Source organism: Urocampus carinirostris, chromosome 9 (genome assembly GCF_059441175.1).
Source record: "Urocampus carinirostris isolate Australia breed hairy pipefish chromosome 9, RoL_Ucar_1.0, whole genome shotgun sequence".
Taxonomy (NCBI): Eukaryota; Metazoa; Chordata; class Actinopteri; order Syngnathiformes; family Syngnathidae; genus Urocampus; species Urocampus carinirostris.
The window spans coordinates 41,174,247-41,194,547 of record NC_142357.1 but is presented as its reverse complement, the minus strand read 5'-3'; the positions used below and the strand labels follow the sequence as shown (position 1 = coordinate 41,194,547).

Sequence of the window (20,301 nt, the reverse complement as noted above, 5' to 3'; positions counted from 1 at the left end):
GATAGATGTCTTGATAGATGGATGTCTACATGTCTAGATATAGATGTCAAGATGTCTACATGTCTAGATAGAGATAGATAGATGTCTTGATAGATAGATGGATGGATAGATGTCTAGATAGATAAATAGATAGATGTCTAGATAGATAGATAGATAGATGGCTAGATGTCTACTTGTCTAGATGTCTAGATAGATAAATTTCAAGATGTCTAAATGTCTACATGTCTAGATATATATCTAGATAGATAGATGTGTAGATAGAGATAGATGTCTTGATAGATAGATGCATAGATAGATGTCTAGATATATCGATAGATAGATGTCTAGATAGATGGATAGATAGACAAATGTCAAGATGTCTAAATGTCTACATGTCTAGATATATATCTAGATAGATGTCTAGATAGATAGATGTGTAGATAGAGATAGATGTCTTGATAGATAGATGCATAGATAGATGTCTAGATATATCGATAGATAGATGTCTAGATAGATGTCTAGATAGATGGATAGATAGACAAATGTCAAGATGTCTAAATGTCTACATGTCTAGATATATATCTAGATAGATGTCTAGATAGATGGATGTGTAGATAGAGATAGATGTCTTGATAGATAGATGGATAGATAGATGTCTAGATATATCGATAGATGGATAGATGTCTAGATAGATGTCTAGATAGATGGATAGATAGACAAATGTCAAGATGTCTAAATGTCTACATGTCTAGATATATATCTAGATAGATGTCTAGATAGATGGATGTGTAGATAGAGATAGATGTCTAGATAGATGTCTAGATATATCAATAGATGGATAGATGTCTAGATAGATGTCTAGATAGATGGATGTCTACATGTCTAGATATAGATGTTTAAATGTCTACATGTCTAGATAGATGTCTAGATAGTCAGCCTATTCCTCCTATTCTTTCAAAAAACAAAAAGAATCCCAATCAATTTCTTTTAGCCAAAGGCGCGAGGGGCGACGGCAGCAAATGAAAAGCGCTCTCCTTTGTTTTCTCCCTTTGGGATATTGTGGCAGAGCGAGAGAAAGAGCGCAGCAGCAAGATCCTGGGGGAAAAAAAGCCCATTTCCTATGCATTGTCTTTTTCCTCAGGATGTCGGGGTTTTTTTGGGGCGCAAACCTCTTTATTTCTGGGTTTTTTTTTCCTCTCCACGTGGATATGTCCTCCAAAGTGGAAGGGCCCCTCCGCTTCATGGAGCATGCGCGCTGACCTAGTTTATGAGTTGGTGTGAATCATGAATTGAGATGATCTCTAACTCTCCCTTTAATGATGAAGCGATGGACTCCAGTGGCAGAGACCAAGTTTACTTGCTGGATTGTTTCTCTTTTTTTCTCCTTTTCTCTCTCTTTTGCTCTCTCTCTTTCTTTTTGTCACCTATGCTCTTTTTTTCTCCTTTGTCTCTCTCTCTCTCTCTCTCATTTGCTCTTTCACTCTTTCTCTGTCTCTTTCCCCTTTTGATTTCTCTTTCTTTCTCTCCCTCTCCTTCTCTTGCTTTCGCGTTCTGTCTTTTTCTCTTGCGTTCTTTCTTTGTGTCTTTCTGTCTCTCTCTGTCTCCTTTCTCTTTTCTTGTCTTTCTCGACCTTGCTCTCGCTCTCTGGCCTTCGCTCTCTGGCTCTCGCTCTCTCACTCTCGCATTCTTTTTCTCTCTCACTTTCTCTTTCTTTTTTCTTTTTCTCTCTTGCTCTCTTTCTTTCTGTCTCTTTCTGTCTCCTTTCTCTCTCTTGCTCTTTCTTTCTGTCTCTTTCTGTCTCCTTTCTCTTTCTTTCTCTTACTTTTCCCTTCTTTCTCAATCTTTCTTTCTGTCTCTCTCTTTGTAGCTCTCTCTATAGCTCTCTCGCTCTCTATATCTCTCTCTCTCTCTATAGCTCTCAATCTGTAGCTCTCTCTCTTTAGCTTTATAGCTCGCTCTATAGCTTGCTCTCTCTCTCTCTCTCTATAGCTCGCTCGCTCTCTCTCTCTCTTTATACTATCTCTCTCTCTCTTTCTCGACACTATTTGGCAGATTTTCACTTTTCACAGGCGGTTCCGGTCTCCAGTAACTGCAAAAACCGATGGATCTCTGTACCTGCCGACCGTACCCCAGATTACCTTTCACGTTTGCACGGCCTAACGCAATCAGAGTACTGGAAAAAGTCCGATTACAGCGATCCCTGGCTTTTCGCGGTTAATAGTCTCTCACCTTCATAAAAGCTCCTATAAGTCTACACTTTTACTTCGAGATGCAACATTACTGACTCTTAACATTTTTTAAAAAATCTAAAAATCATTATACACGGCATATCAAAGCCCTTCCCTAATCTGTCCCCCGCTGAACGCAATACACGATTCAATATCAATGACAATAAAGACGAAATCATTCCAAAATCTACGAAGGAGTCTGGAGGGGTCTCCGTATTGCCCGCCTGTAAACGTCTCCGCCGACCATGCGTGTTTAACACTCGAGCCCCCGTGCCGCAATCTGTCATGGTACCCGAGTACAATACCGGGACCGAGTGCCCGGAATGCAAATGAATCTCGTGCGACGGCGAGCGTTCGAATGGTGGCGGGTCGTGGGCGAGGGAGTGAGGTCTAAATTGTGGCGGCGGAAAGAAAAGAAAAGCGGGAGGGAGGTTGGCAGGGAGGGAGAGCGACACGGGCGCTCCCATTCATCATGCGAGGCCTGCTGGGATGAGCGAGGTTTGCACCCGCACAACACAATTACAGGCTGTTGTGGTGTCTACTGAAGGTCCCATTGTTGTTTTTGCGCTTTCCTCTGCTCTATACATCATATGTCTGCTTTTTTAACTGCTCCACCGACATTTTTATCTCTCTTCCGTTGCTGTTACTTCTGGTATACGTCTTTCATGGTGTGGCCAAAATGATTTGTTTCCAGTGTGAAGGATTTTATACGATTAAATACAAGTTATGTTTATCGAGTGCAATGAAGATTTTCACCAGGTCGGCTCAAGTTCAATGACGGGTCACGCTGATCCGAACGCGGAATGTTTTGGCTGTTTCGTGTTATGTTCCGATACCGATAGTCTATCATTTATTATTTTTCTATCGTGTTTTGTTCCGATACCAATGTCATCGATTCCTCAAAAAAAACAAATGACCAGAAAAACAACCAAAAGAACATTATGATACATGCATGTACATATTAGTCAAAATTACGAAAACAAATGAAAAACGACTGCTAAATGACAAAAAAATGAAAAAGATCTGGAAAAAACGACCTGTAACAAAAACTGATCAAAAAAACAAAAACAAAAACAACCAAATACACATAAAATAATATGTTCATACATATTACTCATAATTACGAAAATAAATGAAAAATGACTGCTAAATGACAAAAAACGAACTTGAAAATGAAAACAATCCAAAGAAAATGATCAAAAAAATTACTTCTGGTATACGTCTTTCATGGTGTGGCCAAAATGAGTTGTTTCCAGTGTGAAGGATTTTATACATTTGACTATAAAGGATTTTATACGATTAAATACAAGTTATGTTTATCGAGTGCAATGAAGATTTTCACCGGGTAGGCTGAAGTTCAATGATGATCCCCCCCCAAAAAAGATAGAAAAAAGACTAAATAAACGTGAAATAATATGTTCATACATATTACTCAAAATTAGGAAATGAACTGAAAAACGACTGCTAAATGACAAAAAAAGAAACTTGAAAATGAAAACAATCTAGAAAAAAAAGATCCAAAAAATGACCAGAAAAACAACCAAAAAACACATGATTGTACGTACATTTTCTTCAAAATTACGAAAATAATAGAAAAACGACTGCTAAATGACAAAAAATGAAAAAGATCCGGAAAAAAACGACCTGGAACAAAAACTGATTGAAAAAAAAAAAGAACATAAAAGCAACCAAATACACATGAAATAATACATTTATACATATTACTCATAATTACGAAAATAATTGAAAAAAACAACTGCTTAATAACCCAAAAAAAAACAAACGATCCAGAAAAACAACCATAAACACATCAAAAATATGTATATACACACATGACTCAAAACTACAAAAAAAAATGGAAAAACGACTGAAAAAAACGGCTACAAAAAAGAATTCATTTCCAAAATACGAACTTAAAAGCTTAAATGGATCGGAAAAAATAAAAATCAGTTATATATATATATATATATATATATATTTCTTTCTTTCGTTTTTTTATTAGCTGGAAACTCTGAACCACAGGTGTCAAACAGGCGGCCGACTTTTTATCTTTTGTTTCTCACGCTCTCTCCCTCTGTTTTTTTCTTTGTCCCGCCCTCTCTCCTTTTCCCTCCTTCTCTTTCTCTTATTTCTTTCTCTCTTTTTTCTTTCTCTCTTCCTACGCTTTGCGCTTTCTTTTCTCTTTTCCTCTCCTTCTGTCTTTCTATTTCTCTTTGGATTTCTTTCTTCCTCTCCCTTTCTATTGCCCCTCTTTCACGACTTTTTCTCTTTTGTTCTTCACGCTCTCCCTCTCTTTTTTTTTCTTTGTCCCGCCCTCTCTCCTTTTCCCTCCCTCTTTCTCTTATTTCTTTATCTCTTTTTTCTTTCTCTTTATTCTACTTGTCCGGCCCCCGACAGAATGTTTGTTCTATGGTGTGGCCCCCCGACTTCAAATGAGTTGGACACCCCTGCTCTAAACGATGGTTGTGTCGGAGAGCCCCCGAAGTAAGCGGCGCGGAATAAGGCTCAAGCTACGCTAACGCAATCCGACCGCTCGGCTCCCAGGCACGGGGATCAAACGCTATATTAGCTCGACGTCGCTCGCCGTCAGCCCGGCCTAGAAGCGACGCATCGGCAGAAATAGAATCCGGCATCGTGCCCGGAGCACCCGTCGGACCTCTGCCGACGTCCACCGACGCGTACGAGAGCTTTCCGTGCCGCGTCTTGTTCGCCATGGGGCGGGGATGATCACGCTTGCTACTTACAATACGAGTTTGTCGGATCGAACTACCGACCGCAAAAGTGACGAAAGGACTCCCATTGGTGTATTTATTCATGTAGTACATGCATAACGTTTACATACTAAATTTTTACATAAACGGGGGTGCGCGGGAATCGAACCCAGATCTGTAAGGCATATCCATCCATTGTACGATATTTACATTTAGATTTTTGTATTACTCTTTTTATGAAAAGCTTATTACATCACGAGTAACGTTAAGTTGATTTAAAATCATAGATAATTGTAATATCAAATACCTTCATTGACCAAATTTGGAGCTTTCCAATTTGCTACTGCTATGCTTGAGCAATATTGATGATTATGCTGCATTTGACCACTAGATGGCCAAACCACAACTTAATAATAAATTTAGTATGATCGTTTTGTAAAAATAATCCAAGAACGACGAAATAAACAAAAATCGGCCAAAAAATGACCCCAAAACCACAAAAAAGGTCCCCCAAAAAATGACCTATATTATGACTGAAACGACCAAAAAAGACTAGCTAAGCAGTCAAAAAACGACAAACTACATTGAAAAATATGAAAATGACCAAAACCAAACCCAAAAAGACAAATCAACCAAAGGAATGAGCCCCAAAACAAAAAAACGGACAACCAAAACCTCATTTAAAAAAATTGTTAACCAAAGGTAAAAAAAAATGAGCGAAATTTGACAGAAAAATGACCGCAAAAACGACTGCTAAATGACAAAAAAACAAACTTAAAAATAAAAAGGACCTGGAATGAAAAACGATCCCAAAAAAGAGCAGATAAACAACCCAAAACCGATTATAATAAATGTATATACATAAAAAAATTACCCCAAAAAAATGAAAAATGACTGCTAAATGTGAAAAAAAATTAAAAAAAATCTGGATAAAACGACCAGAAAAACAAGAAAAAAACACATCAAAAATACGTATATACATATGATTCAAATTTTGAAAATAAATGTAAAACGACTGCTAAATGAGAAAAAAAACAATCCGGAAATAAACAACCTGGGAAAAGAACAAACGATCCAAAAATGTCCAGAAAAACGACCAAAAACATTTGACCACTAGATGGCAAAACCACAACTTAATAATAAATTTAGCATAATAATTTCGTAAAAATAATCCAAGAACGACGAAATAAACCAAACCTAAAAACAAAAATCGGCCAAAAAATGACCCCAAAATCACAAAAAAAGGTCCCCAAAAATTGACCTATATTATGACTGAAACGACCAAAAAAGACTAGCTAAGCAGTCAAAAAAACGACAAACTACATTAAAAAATATGAAAATGACCAAAACCAAACCCAAAAACACAAATCAACCGAAGGAATGAGCCCAAAAACGACAAAACGGACAACCAAAACCTCATTTAAATTTTTTTTAACCAAAGGTAAAAAAACAAGCAAAAATTGACAGAAAAATGACCACAAAAACGACTTCTAAATGACAAAAAACAAAATGAAAAAGGACCCGGAATGAAAAACGATCCCAAAAAAGAGCTGATAAACAACCCAAAACCGATTAAAATATATGTATATACATATTATTAAAAAAAATTACGAAAATAAATGAAAAACGACTGCTAAATGTAAACAAAAAAAACAAACTTGAAAAAAAAAAAACAATCTGGAAAAAACGACCAGAAAAACAAGAAAAAAACACATCAAAAATACGTATATACATATGTTCAAATTTTGAAAATAAATGTAAAACGACTGCTAAATGACAAAAAAAAAACAATCCGGAAATAAACAACCAGGGAAAAAAAAACAAACGATCCAAAAACGACCAAAAACATTTGACCACTAGATGGCAGTGTGTTCTAACAATTACACATCACCGACTATATTTTACCGTGATCCACGAGTACTACTTCTGTGAGCAACCAGTAGATGGCGATCTATGAATTCAGCAACCCTATTTTAGAAGCTTTCCTGGGTTTAGAATGTCAATTTCTAGTTTAGGGTTTGTACGGGTGCTTGAAATCCTTGAAAATGCTTGAATTTAATGTTGGCTGGAATTTAATGAGGACTAGGGTTTGGCCTGCAAGTTAGGGTTTTAAACCTATTTTATGGTTCCAAAATAAGGTTGGGGGTAGAGTTAGGATACTAAGGTTTAATCTCCCGTTCTTTTGATCAGTAATGGATTTCTCATTTTAATGATACTGGAAAAAGTAAACAATTGGCTTTGAAAGTCCTTGAAAAGTGCTTGAATTTGCCCATCAATGTGTACGAACCCTGTAGTTTAATTCTGAGAGTGTCAAAAATAGAAACAATTCAAATTCACATTTTCCCATGATCCACTAGTAGATCGCGAGCTACCGGTAGATTGCAAGCTACCTCTGGCCTGTACCATGTCAAAGTAATGCGTACATCTGTATATTTAATGTACATTCGTGCGAGACGTCCATTTCTGTGTTTTTCCAGCCGAGGGATAAATAATACGGAGAAATTTATCCTGTGAAGTCTAAGAGGCGACTATGGACTCGGAGCTCAGCTTTCCCTCTATGAAGATGAGAGAAAGCAGAATGACTAATAATTTGTTTACAAACTCGTAAATGCTGGATCGGAATCCTTTGGGTATTTTTTTTTTTTTTAAACGTAATAGTACAAAGTATGTGCTAGCATAGGCGTAAGTTACGTGTGAAAGTTGGGATGAGTAAGGTGATGAAATGTTCACGTGGTGGAGTGGGCATGGCGTTGGATATAAGTGTGCTGGAAGAAGTTGAAAGCTGCACACGAAAGAACATTAGATTAGACAGTAGATTAGAAAGAAAGGAAAAAAGAAAAGAAAGAAATAAGAGAAGGAGAGGGGGGGAAATAAAGAGGACAAAAAAAGAAAAAAAGAGCAAGAGAGAGAGTGTGAGGAAAAAAGAGGTAAAAAGAGAAATAGTGAGAGAGGGGAAAGAAAGAGAGAAAACAGACAAAAGAAAAGGAGAGAAAGGGAGAAAGAGAAAAAAGATTGAGCAAAAGACGGTAAAAATACACAGAGAGAGAGAGAGAGAAAGAGAGAAAGAGGGGGTAAGGTAGAAAGAGAGAGAGACTAAGAGAAAGAGACAGAGTGGGAGAAAAGGGGTGGAAAAGAAAAAGAGAGTGAGAAAGAAAAGAGAGAGAGAGAGCGAGAGGGTGAGAGAGAGGGGGTGGGGGAAGGTAGAAAGAAAAAAAGAGAGAAAGAGGGGGAAAGGTAGAAAGAGAGAGAGAGAGAGAGACAAAGAGAGAGAGAAAGAGGGGTGGAAAAGAAAAAAAAAGAGACGGAGAAAGATTAAGAAAGATAAAGAAAGAAAGAGAGAAAAAAAACAAAGACAGGAAACAGAGAGAGAAAGAAATACAAGTACAGTGTCTTTGTGCGAGGCACCTGGCAACATCAATTGGACATATCCCAACATGCAGCTCATTTTTCTCTTGCGCTTTTCTAAGCATTGTCACGCGGGCCGGATCCAATCCCTTAGCGGGCCTGCGGGCCGCCCTTTGGACACCACTGACCCGGAGGGACGAAAGCATGACGACTTAGGTCTTAAACTTCTTTGGGTGTTTTGGGCATTTGGGTTGGCCTTGGCCCAAAATTTTTGTGTGAGTGAGTGTTTTTTTTTTTTTTTTTTTGCGACTTCTTCCCTTTTGTATTGTTTTGATTTTCTTTTATTTCTTTTTAGTTATTGTATGTGTTTGTCTTACTGTCCGTCACCCCTCTCGAGGGATATCACCAGGCTAGATAGATGTGCTAGCAGCAAGACAGCGTCTTTATTTTAGTCATCAAAGTCAAACCAAAAGTTTGTTTTTTTTGATTGGCGTTCGATTTCTCCCTTTGAAGGTACTGGGAAAAAATGAAAAATTGGCCTGGAAAGTGCTTGAATTTGGCCATGAAAAACACCTTCTAGCCCTATAGATCAAGGGGTGCTAAACGGGCGGCCCGCTAAGGGATTGAATCCGGCCCGTGAGAAGCACAAGAGAAGAACGGGCTGCAGGTTGAAATATGTTTGCTTGATGTTGCCAAAGAAAAGTACGTCTCACTGTGCTTGTATTTCTCTCTCTCTCTCTCTCTCTCTCTCTCTTTCACTCTTTCACTCTTTCACTCTTTCACTCTTTCACTCTTTCACTCTTTCACTCTTTGCATCTCTTTCACTCTTTCACTCTTTCACTCTTTCACTCTTTCACTCTTTCACTCTTTGCATCTCTTTGTCTCTTTCTGTGTCTTTTACCTTCTTTTGCTCTCTCTACCTTTTTTCCTTTTCCCCCCTCTTTTCTCTTTCTATCGCCCTCTCTTGCTTACCTTTTCTCTCTTTCTCTCCTTTTCTCCTTCTCTTTGGATGTCTTTTTTTCTCTCTGTCTTTCCCCCTCTCACGATTTGTTTTTTTAACTTTTATTTATCTCTCTCTCTTTCTCTCTTTCTTTCTGTTCCTCACTCTTTCTCTTTTTTTCTCTTTTCTTTTTCCTTCTCTTTTTTTCTTTCTTTCCCTTTTTCTACTTCTCTAACCTACTAGCCCAGCCTCCAAGAGAATGTTTGTTCTATCTTGTGGCTGCCTTTTTCTCTCACTCTGTCTCTCTCTTTCACTCTTTGTCTCTCGCTCTCTTTCACTCTGTGTCTCTCTTTGTCTCTTTCTGTGTCTTTTTACCTTCTTTTGCTCTCTTCCTTTTTTTCCCTTTGTTCTCTCTATCTCCCTCTCTTGCCTACCCCTTCTCCCTTTCTCTCCTCCTCTCTTTCTCTTTCTCTTTGGATTTATTTATTTCTCTCTCCGTCTTTTCCCCTCCCACTATTTGTCTATTTTGTCTTTTATTTCTCATGTGCTGTCTCTGTCTCTCTGTTTCTCTGTCTCTCTCCTTCTCTCTTTCTCTCTCTATTTCTCTCCTTTTTTCTTTTTCTTCTTCTCTCTTTCTGTCTTTTCCCCTCTCACTATTTGTCTTTTTGTCTTTTAATTCTCATGTTCATTCTCTGTCTCTCTGTTTGTCTGTTTCTCTGTCTGTTTCTCTCTCTCTCTCTCTCTCTCTCTCTCTCTCTCTCTCTCATTCTCTCCCTTTTTCTTTCTCTCCTTCTCTTTCTCTTTGGATGTATTTCTTTCCCTCTCTGTCTTCCCCCTCTCACTATTTGTCTTTTTGTCTTTTATTTTTCATGTTCATTCTCTGTCTCTCTGTTTTTCTGTTTCTCTGTCTGTCTGTCTGTCTCTCTCTCTCTCTCTCTCTCTCTCTCTCTCTCTCATTCTCTCCTTTTTTCTTTCTCTCCTTCTCTTCCTCTTTGGATGTATTTCTTTCCCTCTCTGTCTTCCCCCTCTCACTATTTGTCTTTTTTGTCTTTTATTTTTCATGTTCATTCTCTGTCTCTCTGTTTTTCTGTTTCTCTGTCTCTCTCTCTCTCTCTCTCTTTCTCATTCTCTCCTTTTTTATTTCTCTACTTCTCTTTCTCTTTGGATGTATTTCTTTCCCTCTCTGTCTTCCTCCCTCTCACTATTTGTCTTTTTGTCTTTTATTTCTCATGTTCATTCTCTGTCCGTCTCTCTCTCTTTCTCTCTCCCTCTCATTTTCTTTCTCTTTTTCTCTTTCTCTTTTTTTCTCTCTGTCTTTTTCTTGGTCCCACCCTCTTTTTTTTCTCTCCCTCTCTCTCTTTTTTCTTTCTTTCTCTTTCTTCCCTCCTCTCTAACCCAGTAGTCCCGCCCCCAAGAGAACGTTTGTTCTATCTAAAGGGACAGGCACAGAAAAACATGACGACAGACGGTATCGGTGTCCGAGACTCAGCGAGCGGGCTCCTTTGTTCAAGAATTGATTGCTCTCCCCTGCCGGGCCTCACTAACTAGCTTAGCGCCGATCCACCAGGAAGAAAAAAATAATAATGATGGATAGAAAAAGAAAGATGGCGCAGTGTTAATATAAGTAATGGAGTGAGTAGAGGGGGAACATTTATTGAGCGCGCCCTCATCTCATTAGAACAAGAAGCCGATGAGACGGACGGGAGAGAAGGTTGACTTTTATTGTGAAAGGGTGACGTCATTGCTGAAGGGCAAAGATGGAGGGATGAGCAAAATTCAGGTCCTTGGAACCATCCTACCGAGGTTATTCATTTATTTTTTTCGCAAGCTGGTGTGCCGGCTCCTCCCATGGATGGTGATCATTTTCCTATGACGCTTCTGTTTTAAAATGGGGATTGACACCCTGTCACAAAATATAATTCCAAAGAGAGAGAGGACAAAACAAGATTTACAATAGATAGTTTATTCATCCCCGTAGGGAAATTCACACTTCCAGCAGTATCCTTTTGTTGTTGATTAACAGATGAACAGGATGGCCTCGGGGTGCTGTGCTGTAGTTTAGCCACAGCGGAGTGGATGACGTCACACGCTAGGCCAACAGTTCGACGTCCCTGCGGCAGATGGAATTCTTTGTGTTTACATGCCAAGGGTTACACCACCTCGTGTTCACGTAGATCAGGGGTGTCAAACTCATTTGAACTCGGGGGGCCACACGATAGAACAAATATTCTGTCGGGGGCCGGACGAGTAGATTAAAGAGAAAGAAAAACAGAGATAAAGAAATAAGAGAAAGAGGGAAGGAAAAGGAGAGAAGGCGGGACAAAGAAAGAAAACGAGAGAGGGAGAGAGCGTGAGAAACAAAAGATAAAAAGTCGTGAGAGAGGGGGGAAAAGAAAGGGAGAGGAAGAAAGAAATCCAAAAAGAAAAAGAAAGACAGAAGGAAAAAAAAAAGAAAGCGCAAAGGGTATGAAGAGAGAAAGAGAAAAGGAAAAAAGGAAGTTAGAGCAAATGAAGTTCAAAAGACGCAGAGAGAGAAAGAGACAAAGAGCAACAAAGGAAGAGAAAGAGAGACGCAGAGAGTGAAAGAGACAGAGACAGACTGGGAGAAAAGGGGTGGAAAAGAAAAGAGAGGGAGAGAAAAATAAATACAACCGATACTTTTTAATGCTTAAAAAATGTCGTACGGAATTTTTAATAGTGCAAAGAGAAAAAATATTAGTTATTAATTCAAATAAAACCTTTTTTTCAGTCAATAAGTGAATCACTTCAAGCAAAAACTGACTGTGCAGGAAATGAAATTTGGCTTAGCAGCAACATGAACACTTTAATAGCTCCCTGATTTCAAAAAATTAAATAAAAGTTACAACCGACATGACTTGAAATTTCGATGCACTTTTTTGCTTTAAGTTATCACAACAAAGCTCGCGTTTTGAAAAGTGTGGACACTCCTGTTTTAGAGCCACATTGATTAGTGATTAGCTGTTACCATAACATTTGTTATGGTAACAGCTAATCACTTATCCTTCCAAATTTACATTGCTTTACGTTACGATAACCAGTTATGATTTTAAACAGGGTTAGACCTTGGGTTACAGCTAGGGTAGGTGTAGGGCTAGGGTTAGAAGCTAGGGTTCGGGCTTCAAATAATGGTTTTGAACATAGTTTATGGTTCCAAAATGGGATTGGGGCTAGGGTAGGTGTAGGGGCTAGGGTTAGAAGCTAGGATTCAGGCTTAAAATAAGGATCGTCGATCTATTTCATGGTTCTAAAATAGGTTAGGGGCTAGGGTTAGAAAGTAAGGTTTAGGCTTCTTATTTGGGTATTAAACTGAATTTAGGGTTCTGAGATAGATTTGGCGATAGGGTTAGGTGTAAGTTTGGGGTTAGGAACTAGGGTTTGAGTCTATACTGGGGTTCTAAACTAATTGTAAACCAAAGTAGGTTTACAGATAGTGTTACGGTTTGAAACAGTACTAGAGATAGGGTTACAGCTAGGGTTAGGTGTAGGTTTGTGGTTAGGAACTAGGGTTTGAGCTCTATACCTGGCATTGGGGCTAGGATAGGTGTAGGGCTTGGGTTAGTAGCTCGGATTCAGGTTTTAAATTAGGATGGTAAATTGATTTCATGGTTCCAAAATGGGTTTGGGGCTAGGGTTAGAAAGTAAGGTTTAGGCTCCTTATGTATTAAACTGAAATTAGGGTTCTGAAATAGATTTGGCAATTGGGTTACAGCTAGAGTTGGGTGTAGGTTTGGGGTTAGGCACTAGGTTTTGAGCGCTATATTGGGGTTCTAAACAGACTGTAGGGTTCCAAAATAGGTTTAGAGCTAGTGTTGCGGTTTGAAACAGGACTAGAGTCAGGGTTTCAGCTTGTGTAGGGCTAGGGTTAGAAGCTTGGGTTGGGGCTTCAATTAATGGTTTTGAACATAGTTTATGGTTCCAAAATGGGTTTGGGGCTAGGGTAGGTGTAGTGCTAGGGTTAGAAGCTAGGATTCAGGCTTTAAATCAGGATGGTCGATTTATTTCATGGTTCCAAAATAGGTTTGGGGTCTAGGGTTAGAAACTAAGGGTATTAAACTGATGTTTGGGTTTTTAAATAGGATTAGGGGTTGGGTTACAGCTAGAGTTGGGTGTAGGTTTGGGGTTAGGAACTAGGTTTTGAGTGCTATATTGGGGTTCTAAAGGGACTGTAGGGTTCCAAAATAGGTTTAGAGCTTGTGTTACGGTTTGAAACAGAACTAGAGTTAGGGTTTCAGCTTGGATAGGCTTAGGGCTAGGGTTAGAAACTAAGGTGTAAGCTCCTTATTTGGGTATTAAACTGATTTTGGGGTTTTGAAATGGGATTGGGGATAGGGTTACATGAGTTGGGTGTAGGTTTGGGGTTAGGAACTAGGTTTTGAGCGCTATATTGGGGTTCTAAACGGACTGTAGGGTTCCAAAATAGGTTTAGAGCTTGTGTTACCGTTCGAAACAGGATTAGAGTCAGGGTTTCAGCTTGGGTAGGTGTAGGGTTAGGGTTAGGGTAGGGCTTCAAATGGTTTTGAACCTAGGTTATGGTTCTAAAATGTGATTTGGGCTAGGTTTAGAGACTAAGGTTTAGGCTCCTTACTAGAGAATTCAATTGATTTGAGGGTTCTGAAATAGATTATGGATATGGTTCCAGCTTGAGTATAGTGTAGGTACTAGGGTTTGAGCTCCATATTAGGGTTCTAAAATGAATGTTGGGTTCCAAAATAGGTTAAAAGGTAACATTTTTTAATTTCAATACTAAAAACTACAAAATCAAAAAAATTGCGCTGAATGTTTATTAAAAAAAGGCTGTGTGGAACAAAATGAATCATATTTAGTGATTCGTCTGAGTCGGCAGCGAGCAATCCTCCACAGAATCCGTCCTGTTGTTTGCGTCTCGCCCACCTGTGCCGTCTTTCGTCACGTTTTCATCCCCGCCTTTGCTTCAATACGTCTTTTCATCCCATTGAGGCTCCCGCTTTTTTTTTTTTCCTCGCCCGCACGTCAGCGTTTTTTTTTCCTCTTTTCCCTCCGGTCCGGCCCACATTCTATTATCTCCTGTGCAGCCGCTCCCCCCGTCGTCCCCCTTTTTCTTAATCCGTCCTCGTGCTTTCCATCTCTCCATCCTCGTTGGAGATCAGGGAGTGGTGCTGTTGTAACAAGCTGTTGAATAATGGAAGTGGAGTTAGCTCTTAACCCTTTTTGATCTCGGCCCAGAGGCTTATTTCATCTATTTATTTATTCGTTTTTTGTGCTTCCGTCAACAAAAACATCTTAACCTCGTCCGGTTTTTGTCCGTCGTGCCGTTTGAGATCACCGACTTTGTTATTCCTTTAGGGTTTGTACAGGTGCTTGAAATCAAATTGTTTTTTTAAAATCGGGGAGAATGGTTTGATTTTGGGCGAAGTGCTTGAAATTCTTGGTGAAGGATTTTATACATTTGACTCTCAAGGATTTCGTACGATCAAATACAAATGACATTTAAATGCAAAAGATATTCACTGGCTGAGCTGTGGGGCCAGGTCAATGCAACCTAGTGAAGGAACAGAGGGGAACTGGGACAAAGGGCTGATAAGATAATCGGCACTTCTCGACGTAGAAACGCTCGGGGATGTTTTGACTATTTCAGACATCGAGGCGAGGGGGCTTTCCCGGCACGCCCATGGGAGGAGCCGGCACACCAGCGTGCGGGAAAAAAAACGTGGGCCGGGAGAAGGAAGCGAGAAGATCGAGAGAGGAGGCTTCACTTAGCTAAATTATTTAAGAAATTAAATCTGCCCCCGTGTGGAAATGCCGGTCTCTTGTCCATATTTTCCCATCAAGAAATGAGCGCGCATTGTTAGGTGAATATAGTTTGTGTTTGGTTGTTGGAGTCAGGTTACTAATTCAAAAAATTTGGTAAACGGTACATTTTAATATTAATTCCGAACGGTGGTCTACCTTTATAGACCACACAATAAGTAAGGATTTTTTTTTTTTAAAGATGCTTGAAAATCACGCCGACAAGCTTGCTCTGGTGGCTTGACATGATGGCGTTGTCATTTAAAGCGAATATTGGTCGCACCCAAAAGTGTATAGTAGGCTTAAATGTATTTACTCAAGGTGTTGTTAGGAATTAAATGTTAAAATGTAGCGTTTACCAAATTGTTCGAATGAGTTATCTGACTCCATTAACCAAACACAACCTACGTTCACCTAACAATGCACGCTCGTTTTTTGATGGAAAAGATGGACAAAAGACCGGCAATTCCACACGGGGGCAGATTTCATTTCTGACCTAATTTAACTAAGTGAACTCCATCGAAAATGGCCGAATTAGTGTCGCTTGAGTGTCTGTCAAGCCTCCTCTCTGGTTCTCTCGTTTTCTTCTCTCGGCCCACGTTTTTCCGCAAGTTGTTGTGCCGGCTCCTCCCAGGGGCTTGCCAGGGAAGCCCCCCCCTGGGCTTCACCACCTCCTCGCCGAAGGGCGTCGCAATGTCTGTCCTCGTGCATCTGGACTTCTCGGTCAGCACTCACAGGAATTCTGTTATCAGAAATACGTCTGATGCATTCCACACAGCCTAACCTTCTAATCTACCTTGAAGAAAAACAGTCAGTGAATATCTTGCATTCAACTCAATAAATGTAACTTGTATTCAATCGTATAAAATCCTTTATAGTCAAATGTATAAAATCCTTCAGTGTGTATTTCTAATCAGTTTGATGTTCCTTTCGGCTGTCTCCTAGCCCTCCTGTCTTTGTTTGAAGGTGTCTTTTGTCTTTTGTCTCAACATACCAGTACTTTTTGATGTCTTCCGATTTCAATAAAACACAAAGGCAGACAGGGAAAGAGCCAGAAGGAGCGTGACCATCGAGACGTGATCGAGTAAATTATCCGTTCCTCTCTAAAAAAACAAAACAAGTCTTTGCCTGAATTTCCTTCTAGAGTTAGCTCATTTTCATAGCTCTCCCACACATCACCCAACAGAGGACCTCCCTATTTAGAAAACGGGCTCTTTCGGCTCGGCTCACTTTTGGTTTTTAATGATGTATTATCAATGATGATAAAACATAACGAAGTAATTAATCATTTCGTTTGTTTTGCAGGGGATCCCTGAAAAAAAACCTTCCCTTGATCGGCGTTGGACTTCTTCCTTTGAAGGTACTGGAAACATTTTAAATTTAGCCTTGAAAAATGTATAATCCTTGTTTTTATTTATGTAGTGATTTTGTTTCCATCAACAAAATCATTTGACAAAAACGTTACTCTTATCTGGGTATCCCATAAGGACAGTTGAGGTGCCCATGGAAAAAAGCTACAAAAAGCTAAAGGGAAACGAATGCTGTGTAAAGGTGAAGCAACTGGAAGCTGTTTTACCGGCATTTGAACCTGAGAGTCGAATGAAAATGCTACAAAGGCGAGCCACGATGTCCGGCAGGCACTGCAAACCTTTAATGGAGGTTGAATTTATTGAAGACTGTTTAAAGCACCGGTGTCAAAGAGGCGGCCCGCGGGCCAGATCAGGCCCACCAATGGTTTGAATCCGGCCCGCAAGACAACAGTGAGAGAAGCGCAAGAGGAAAATGAGATGTCGTTTTAAATATTTCCACAGGATGTCACCAAAGCCAGTTAACACTTTTAAAACAATTGTGGTAGTATTTCTCCATTTCTCTCGGACTCACTTCTTTTTTTATTTTTATCTTCCTCTTTTTCTTTCTCCTGTTCACTCTCTCTTTCTCTCTCTTTTTCTCTTTTCTCTCTCACTCTCTAACTCTTTCTTTTTCTCTGTCTTGCTCTCTTTCTATTTTTTCTTTATAATTTACACTTTAATTCTCTTTCTATTTTTCTCTTTCTTTCTCGCCCTCTTTCTTTCCTTTTTTCGACCTCTCTCTCTTTCTCTCACCTCACTTTGTCTTTCTTATGCTGACTCTTTTTCTTTCTGTCGTTTCACTTCTCTTATTCTTTTTATCTTTCTCTTTTTTCACTTTCTTTTTCTCTCTATATTTATTTCCCACTTCTCCATTCATATCTCAATTCTGCTCTCTTTTTCTCTCACTGTTACTCTGTCTGCCTTGTTATCCCTATCCGCTTATCTCTCTCTTTCCTTCCCTCGCTTTCACTCTCTTTTTCTCCCTCTCTTTCTATTTTCTCCCTCTAATTTACACTTACAATCTTTCTTTCTATATGTCTCTTTCTTTCTCACCCTCTTTCTTTCCCTTTTTCAACCTTTCTCTCTCTCTCTCTCTCTTTCACCTCACTTTATCTCTTTTCTCTTTATCTCTCACGCTCTAACTCTTTCTTTTTTCTGTCTTGCTCTCTTTCTATTTTTTCTGTGATTTACACTTTAATTCTCTTTCTTTCTATTTGTCTCATTCTTTCTCACCCTCTTTTTTTCTCTTTTTCGATCTTTCTCTCTCTCACTCACTTTGTCTCTTTTTCTCCTGCTGACTTTCTTTTGTCGTTTCACTTCTTATTCTTTTTATCTTTCTCTTTTTTCATTTTCTTTTTCTCTCTATTCATTTCCCCCTTCTTCTCCATTCATATCTCTATTCTGTTCTCTTTTTCTCTCACTGTTACTCTGTCTTCCTTGTTCTCCCTATCCGTTTATCCCTCTCTTTCCCTCCCTCTCTTTCACTCTTTTTCTCCCTCTCTTTCTCTTTTTCTCTTTTCTCTATTTCTTTCTCACTCTCTAACTCTTTTCTCCCTCTCTTTCTATTTTCTCTCTCCAATTTACATTTTAATTCTCTTTCTTTCTATTTGTCTCTTTCTTTCTCACCCTCTTTCTTTCCCTTTTTTGACCTTTCTCTCTCTCTCTCACTCTGTCTCTTTCTCCTGTTGACTTTTTTTTTCTGTCGTTTCACTTCTCTTATTCTTTTTATCTTTCTCTTTTTTCACTTTCTTTTTCTTTCTATTCATTCCCCCCTTCGACTCCATTCATATCTCTTTCTCTCGCACTGTTACTTTGTCTCTTTTGTTCTCCCTATCCGTTTATCGCTCTCTCTTTCCCTCCCTCTCTTTCTCTCTCTTTTCCTCCCTCTCTCTTTCTCTTAAATTTTTTTTATTTGTGGCCCCCGAGTCGTTTTTTTAACGTCTTTTCCACCAGTTCTAGCCCAAGGCCGGGCAGTATCGATCCGCAAGACTTTCCTTCCGGTCAGCCAGAAGGAATAATGGAAAAGTAGCATGTGTCGAGGGCCGGATCAGTTTACGGCTCACTACCCCCGCTTCCGCAACCACACCTGTTACGGCCCTGGGGTGGGGGGCAACCACTTCAACTGTGTATTGTGAGAAAGCCTAAAAAAAACGCTTGCTTGCTCAGCAGCAGCAAATGTCAAGTGACAAACGCTAGCAAACGTTAGCTAGTGTTTACGACTTAGCTTAGCACGTGTCGGCAGCTGTCGAGGTCGGGAGGCAAAAGGCCCATTCCGGCTAACAGTTTTTGGATCCTGTTCGGACTTGTAGCCCGCTTCTGAAATGGAAACGGGGCGTGGAGCCGAAGGGGTACGCAGAAGTCTGTTTTGAAAAAAAAAATGCTGGTGTCGTTCGTCTTAGACTTGTACAGTAGTATACAGTGTCTGAAACGCCGCCATTTTTCACAACTTGAGACACGATAAGACGACTCATCGCAAAAAAAATCCATTGTTGCAAAGTATTAAGGATTTAAAATTAAATTAAAAGTTTTGTAGCGTCATCCATTTTGTTAGCTTCTTTTGAATCTTTCTTCTGGGGCTGAGGTTTTGGCTTGATTCCTAACCACTTCTCCATTTTTCTTGTGTTCTCTGTGCGTATCATTAAAATGAGTCCAAATTTGGGCTCAATTTTCCCTTTTTACCCAAACAAGTGTGACGTATTGAAGCAGAATGGCAGAATTCATGTCAGTTTACAGCAGCCCATTGACTCAAAATCAAAGTAGATCGGAACAGCTCAAAATGGGACAAAGTATTTGCTTGTAACAAGATGGAAACCTTTAGTCATCCAAAAATAAACAATCGGCGCTGCTACAAGCCACGTGAACTCCTCTTTCCATCATGCTTTTAATATACGTTTAAGTTTTGTAGCGTCATCAATTTGGCTAGCTTCTTTTGAATCTTTCTTCTGGGGCGGAGGTTTTGGCTTGATTCCTAACCACTTCTCCATTTTTCTCGTGTTCTCTGTGGTCTGCTACAAGCCACGTGAACTCCTCTTTCCACCATGCTCTTAATACATGTTTACGTTTTGTAGCGTCATAAATGTTGTTAACTTCTTTTGAATCTTTCTTCTGGGGCTGAGGTTTTAGCTTGATTCCTCACCACTTCCCCATTTTTCTTGTGTTCTCTGTGCGTCTACTTTGGAAAATGCACAACCATATAAGGCTCGGTAATGTCCGGAAGCACGAAGTTATTGGATGCAGGCTTCTGATTGGCTGACGAGTATGCAAATTGCCAAAAGAACCGAAATTCCCAAACCGAACGAAGATTTTGAAATCAGAATAAAGCAAACGTTTGATTGAGTTAGCTCAAACCCAATTTTCTTCCCTAACTTATTACATCCGGGTGCTTGAAATCCTTAAATGCTTGAATTTTAATGTTGTGTTTTCGAGGGTTGAAAAGAGCTCGAATTTTTGGTGTACTCCTTGTAAATGCTTGAAATTGTGGCCCTGTTTCTGAACAAGTCTGCTTAAAAATGACGCTGACACAGTTCTCTGGGGGCTTCAACACTGGATTTCTTCTTTCCCCATGACTAACTGTATTAGTTTGTACTGCATTATCCAACATATGCACGATTTACGTCCAGGTGCTTGAAATCCTTAAATGCTTGAATTTTAATGTTGTGTTATCGAGGACTGAAAAGAGCTCGAATTTTTGGTGTACTCAGATTCAGAGATGTCGATAGATCTGACCCGCACAGTTTCCTCGAATGTACAGATATAAATAAATTGTTGTATTGAGTTGGAGTATTGAAGTACTAATAATATACTAAATAATTATAGTTGTGTATAGTATTATACAGTAGTGCAAAGAGTGCAAGAGGAGCAGCTAACCAGATGTGCAAAATGGGCAGTCAGGTCACTATACAATAACAATAACACTGGAGTACGATAGTGCAGAGGACAACAGATGTGTCCTTGTAAATGCT

At 39.4% G+C, this 20,301-nt stretch overlaps 1 protein-coding gene across 2 annotated transcripts in view; it reads left to right on the top strand.

The window, feature by feature from the left end:
• The window catches only part of LOC148360312 (bifunctional heparan sulfate N-deacetylase/N-sulfotransferase 1-like), a 127,198-nt gene that overhangs the window by 29,257 nt on the left and 77,640 nt on the right, over positions 1-20,301 (top strand). For both annotated transcript variants that reach the window (XR_015851308.1, XM_088343892.1), the window contains exon 2: positions 16,296-16,350. The gene's annotated coding sequence lies outside the window, so the exon portion shown is untranslated. The remainder of the gene's footprint in view (positions 1-16,295; positions 16,351-20,301) is intronic.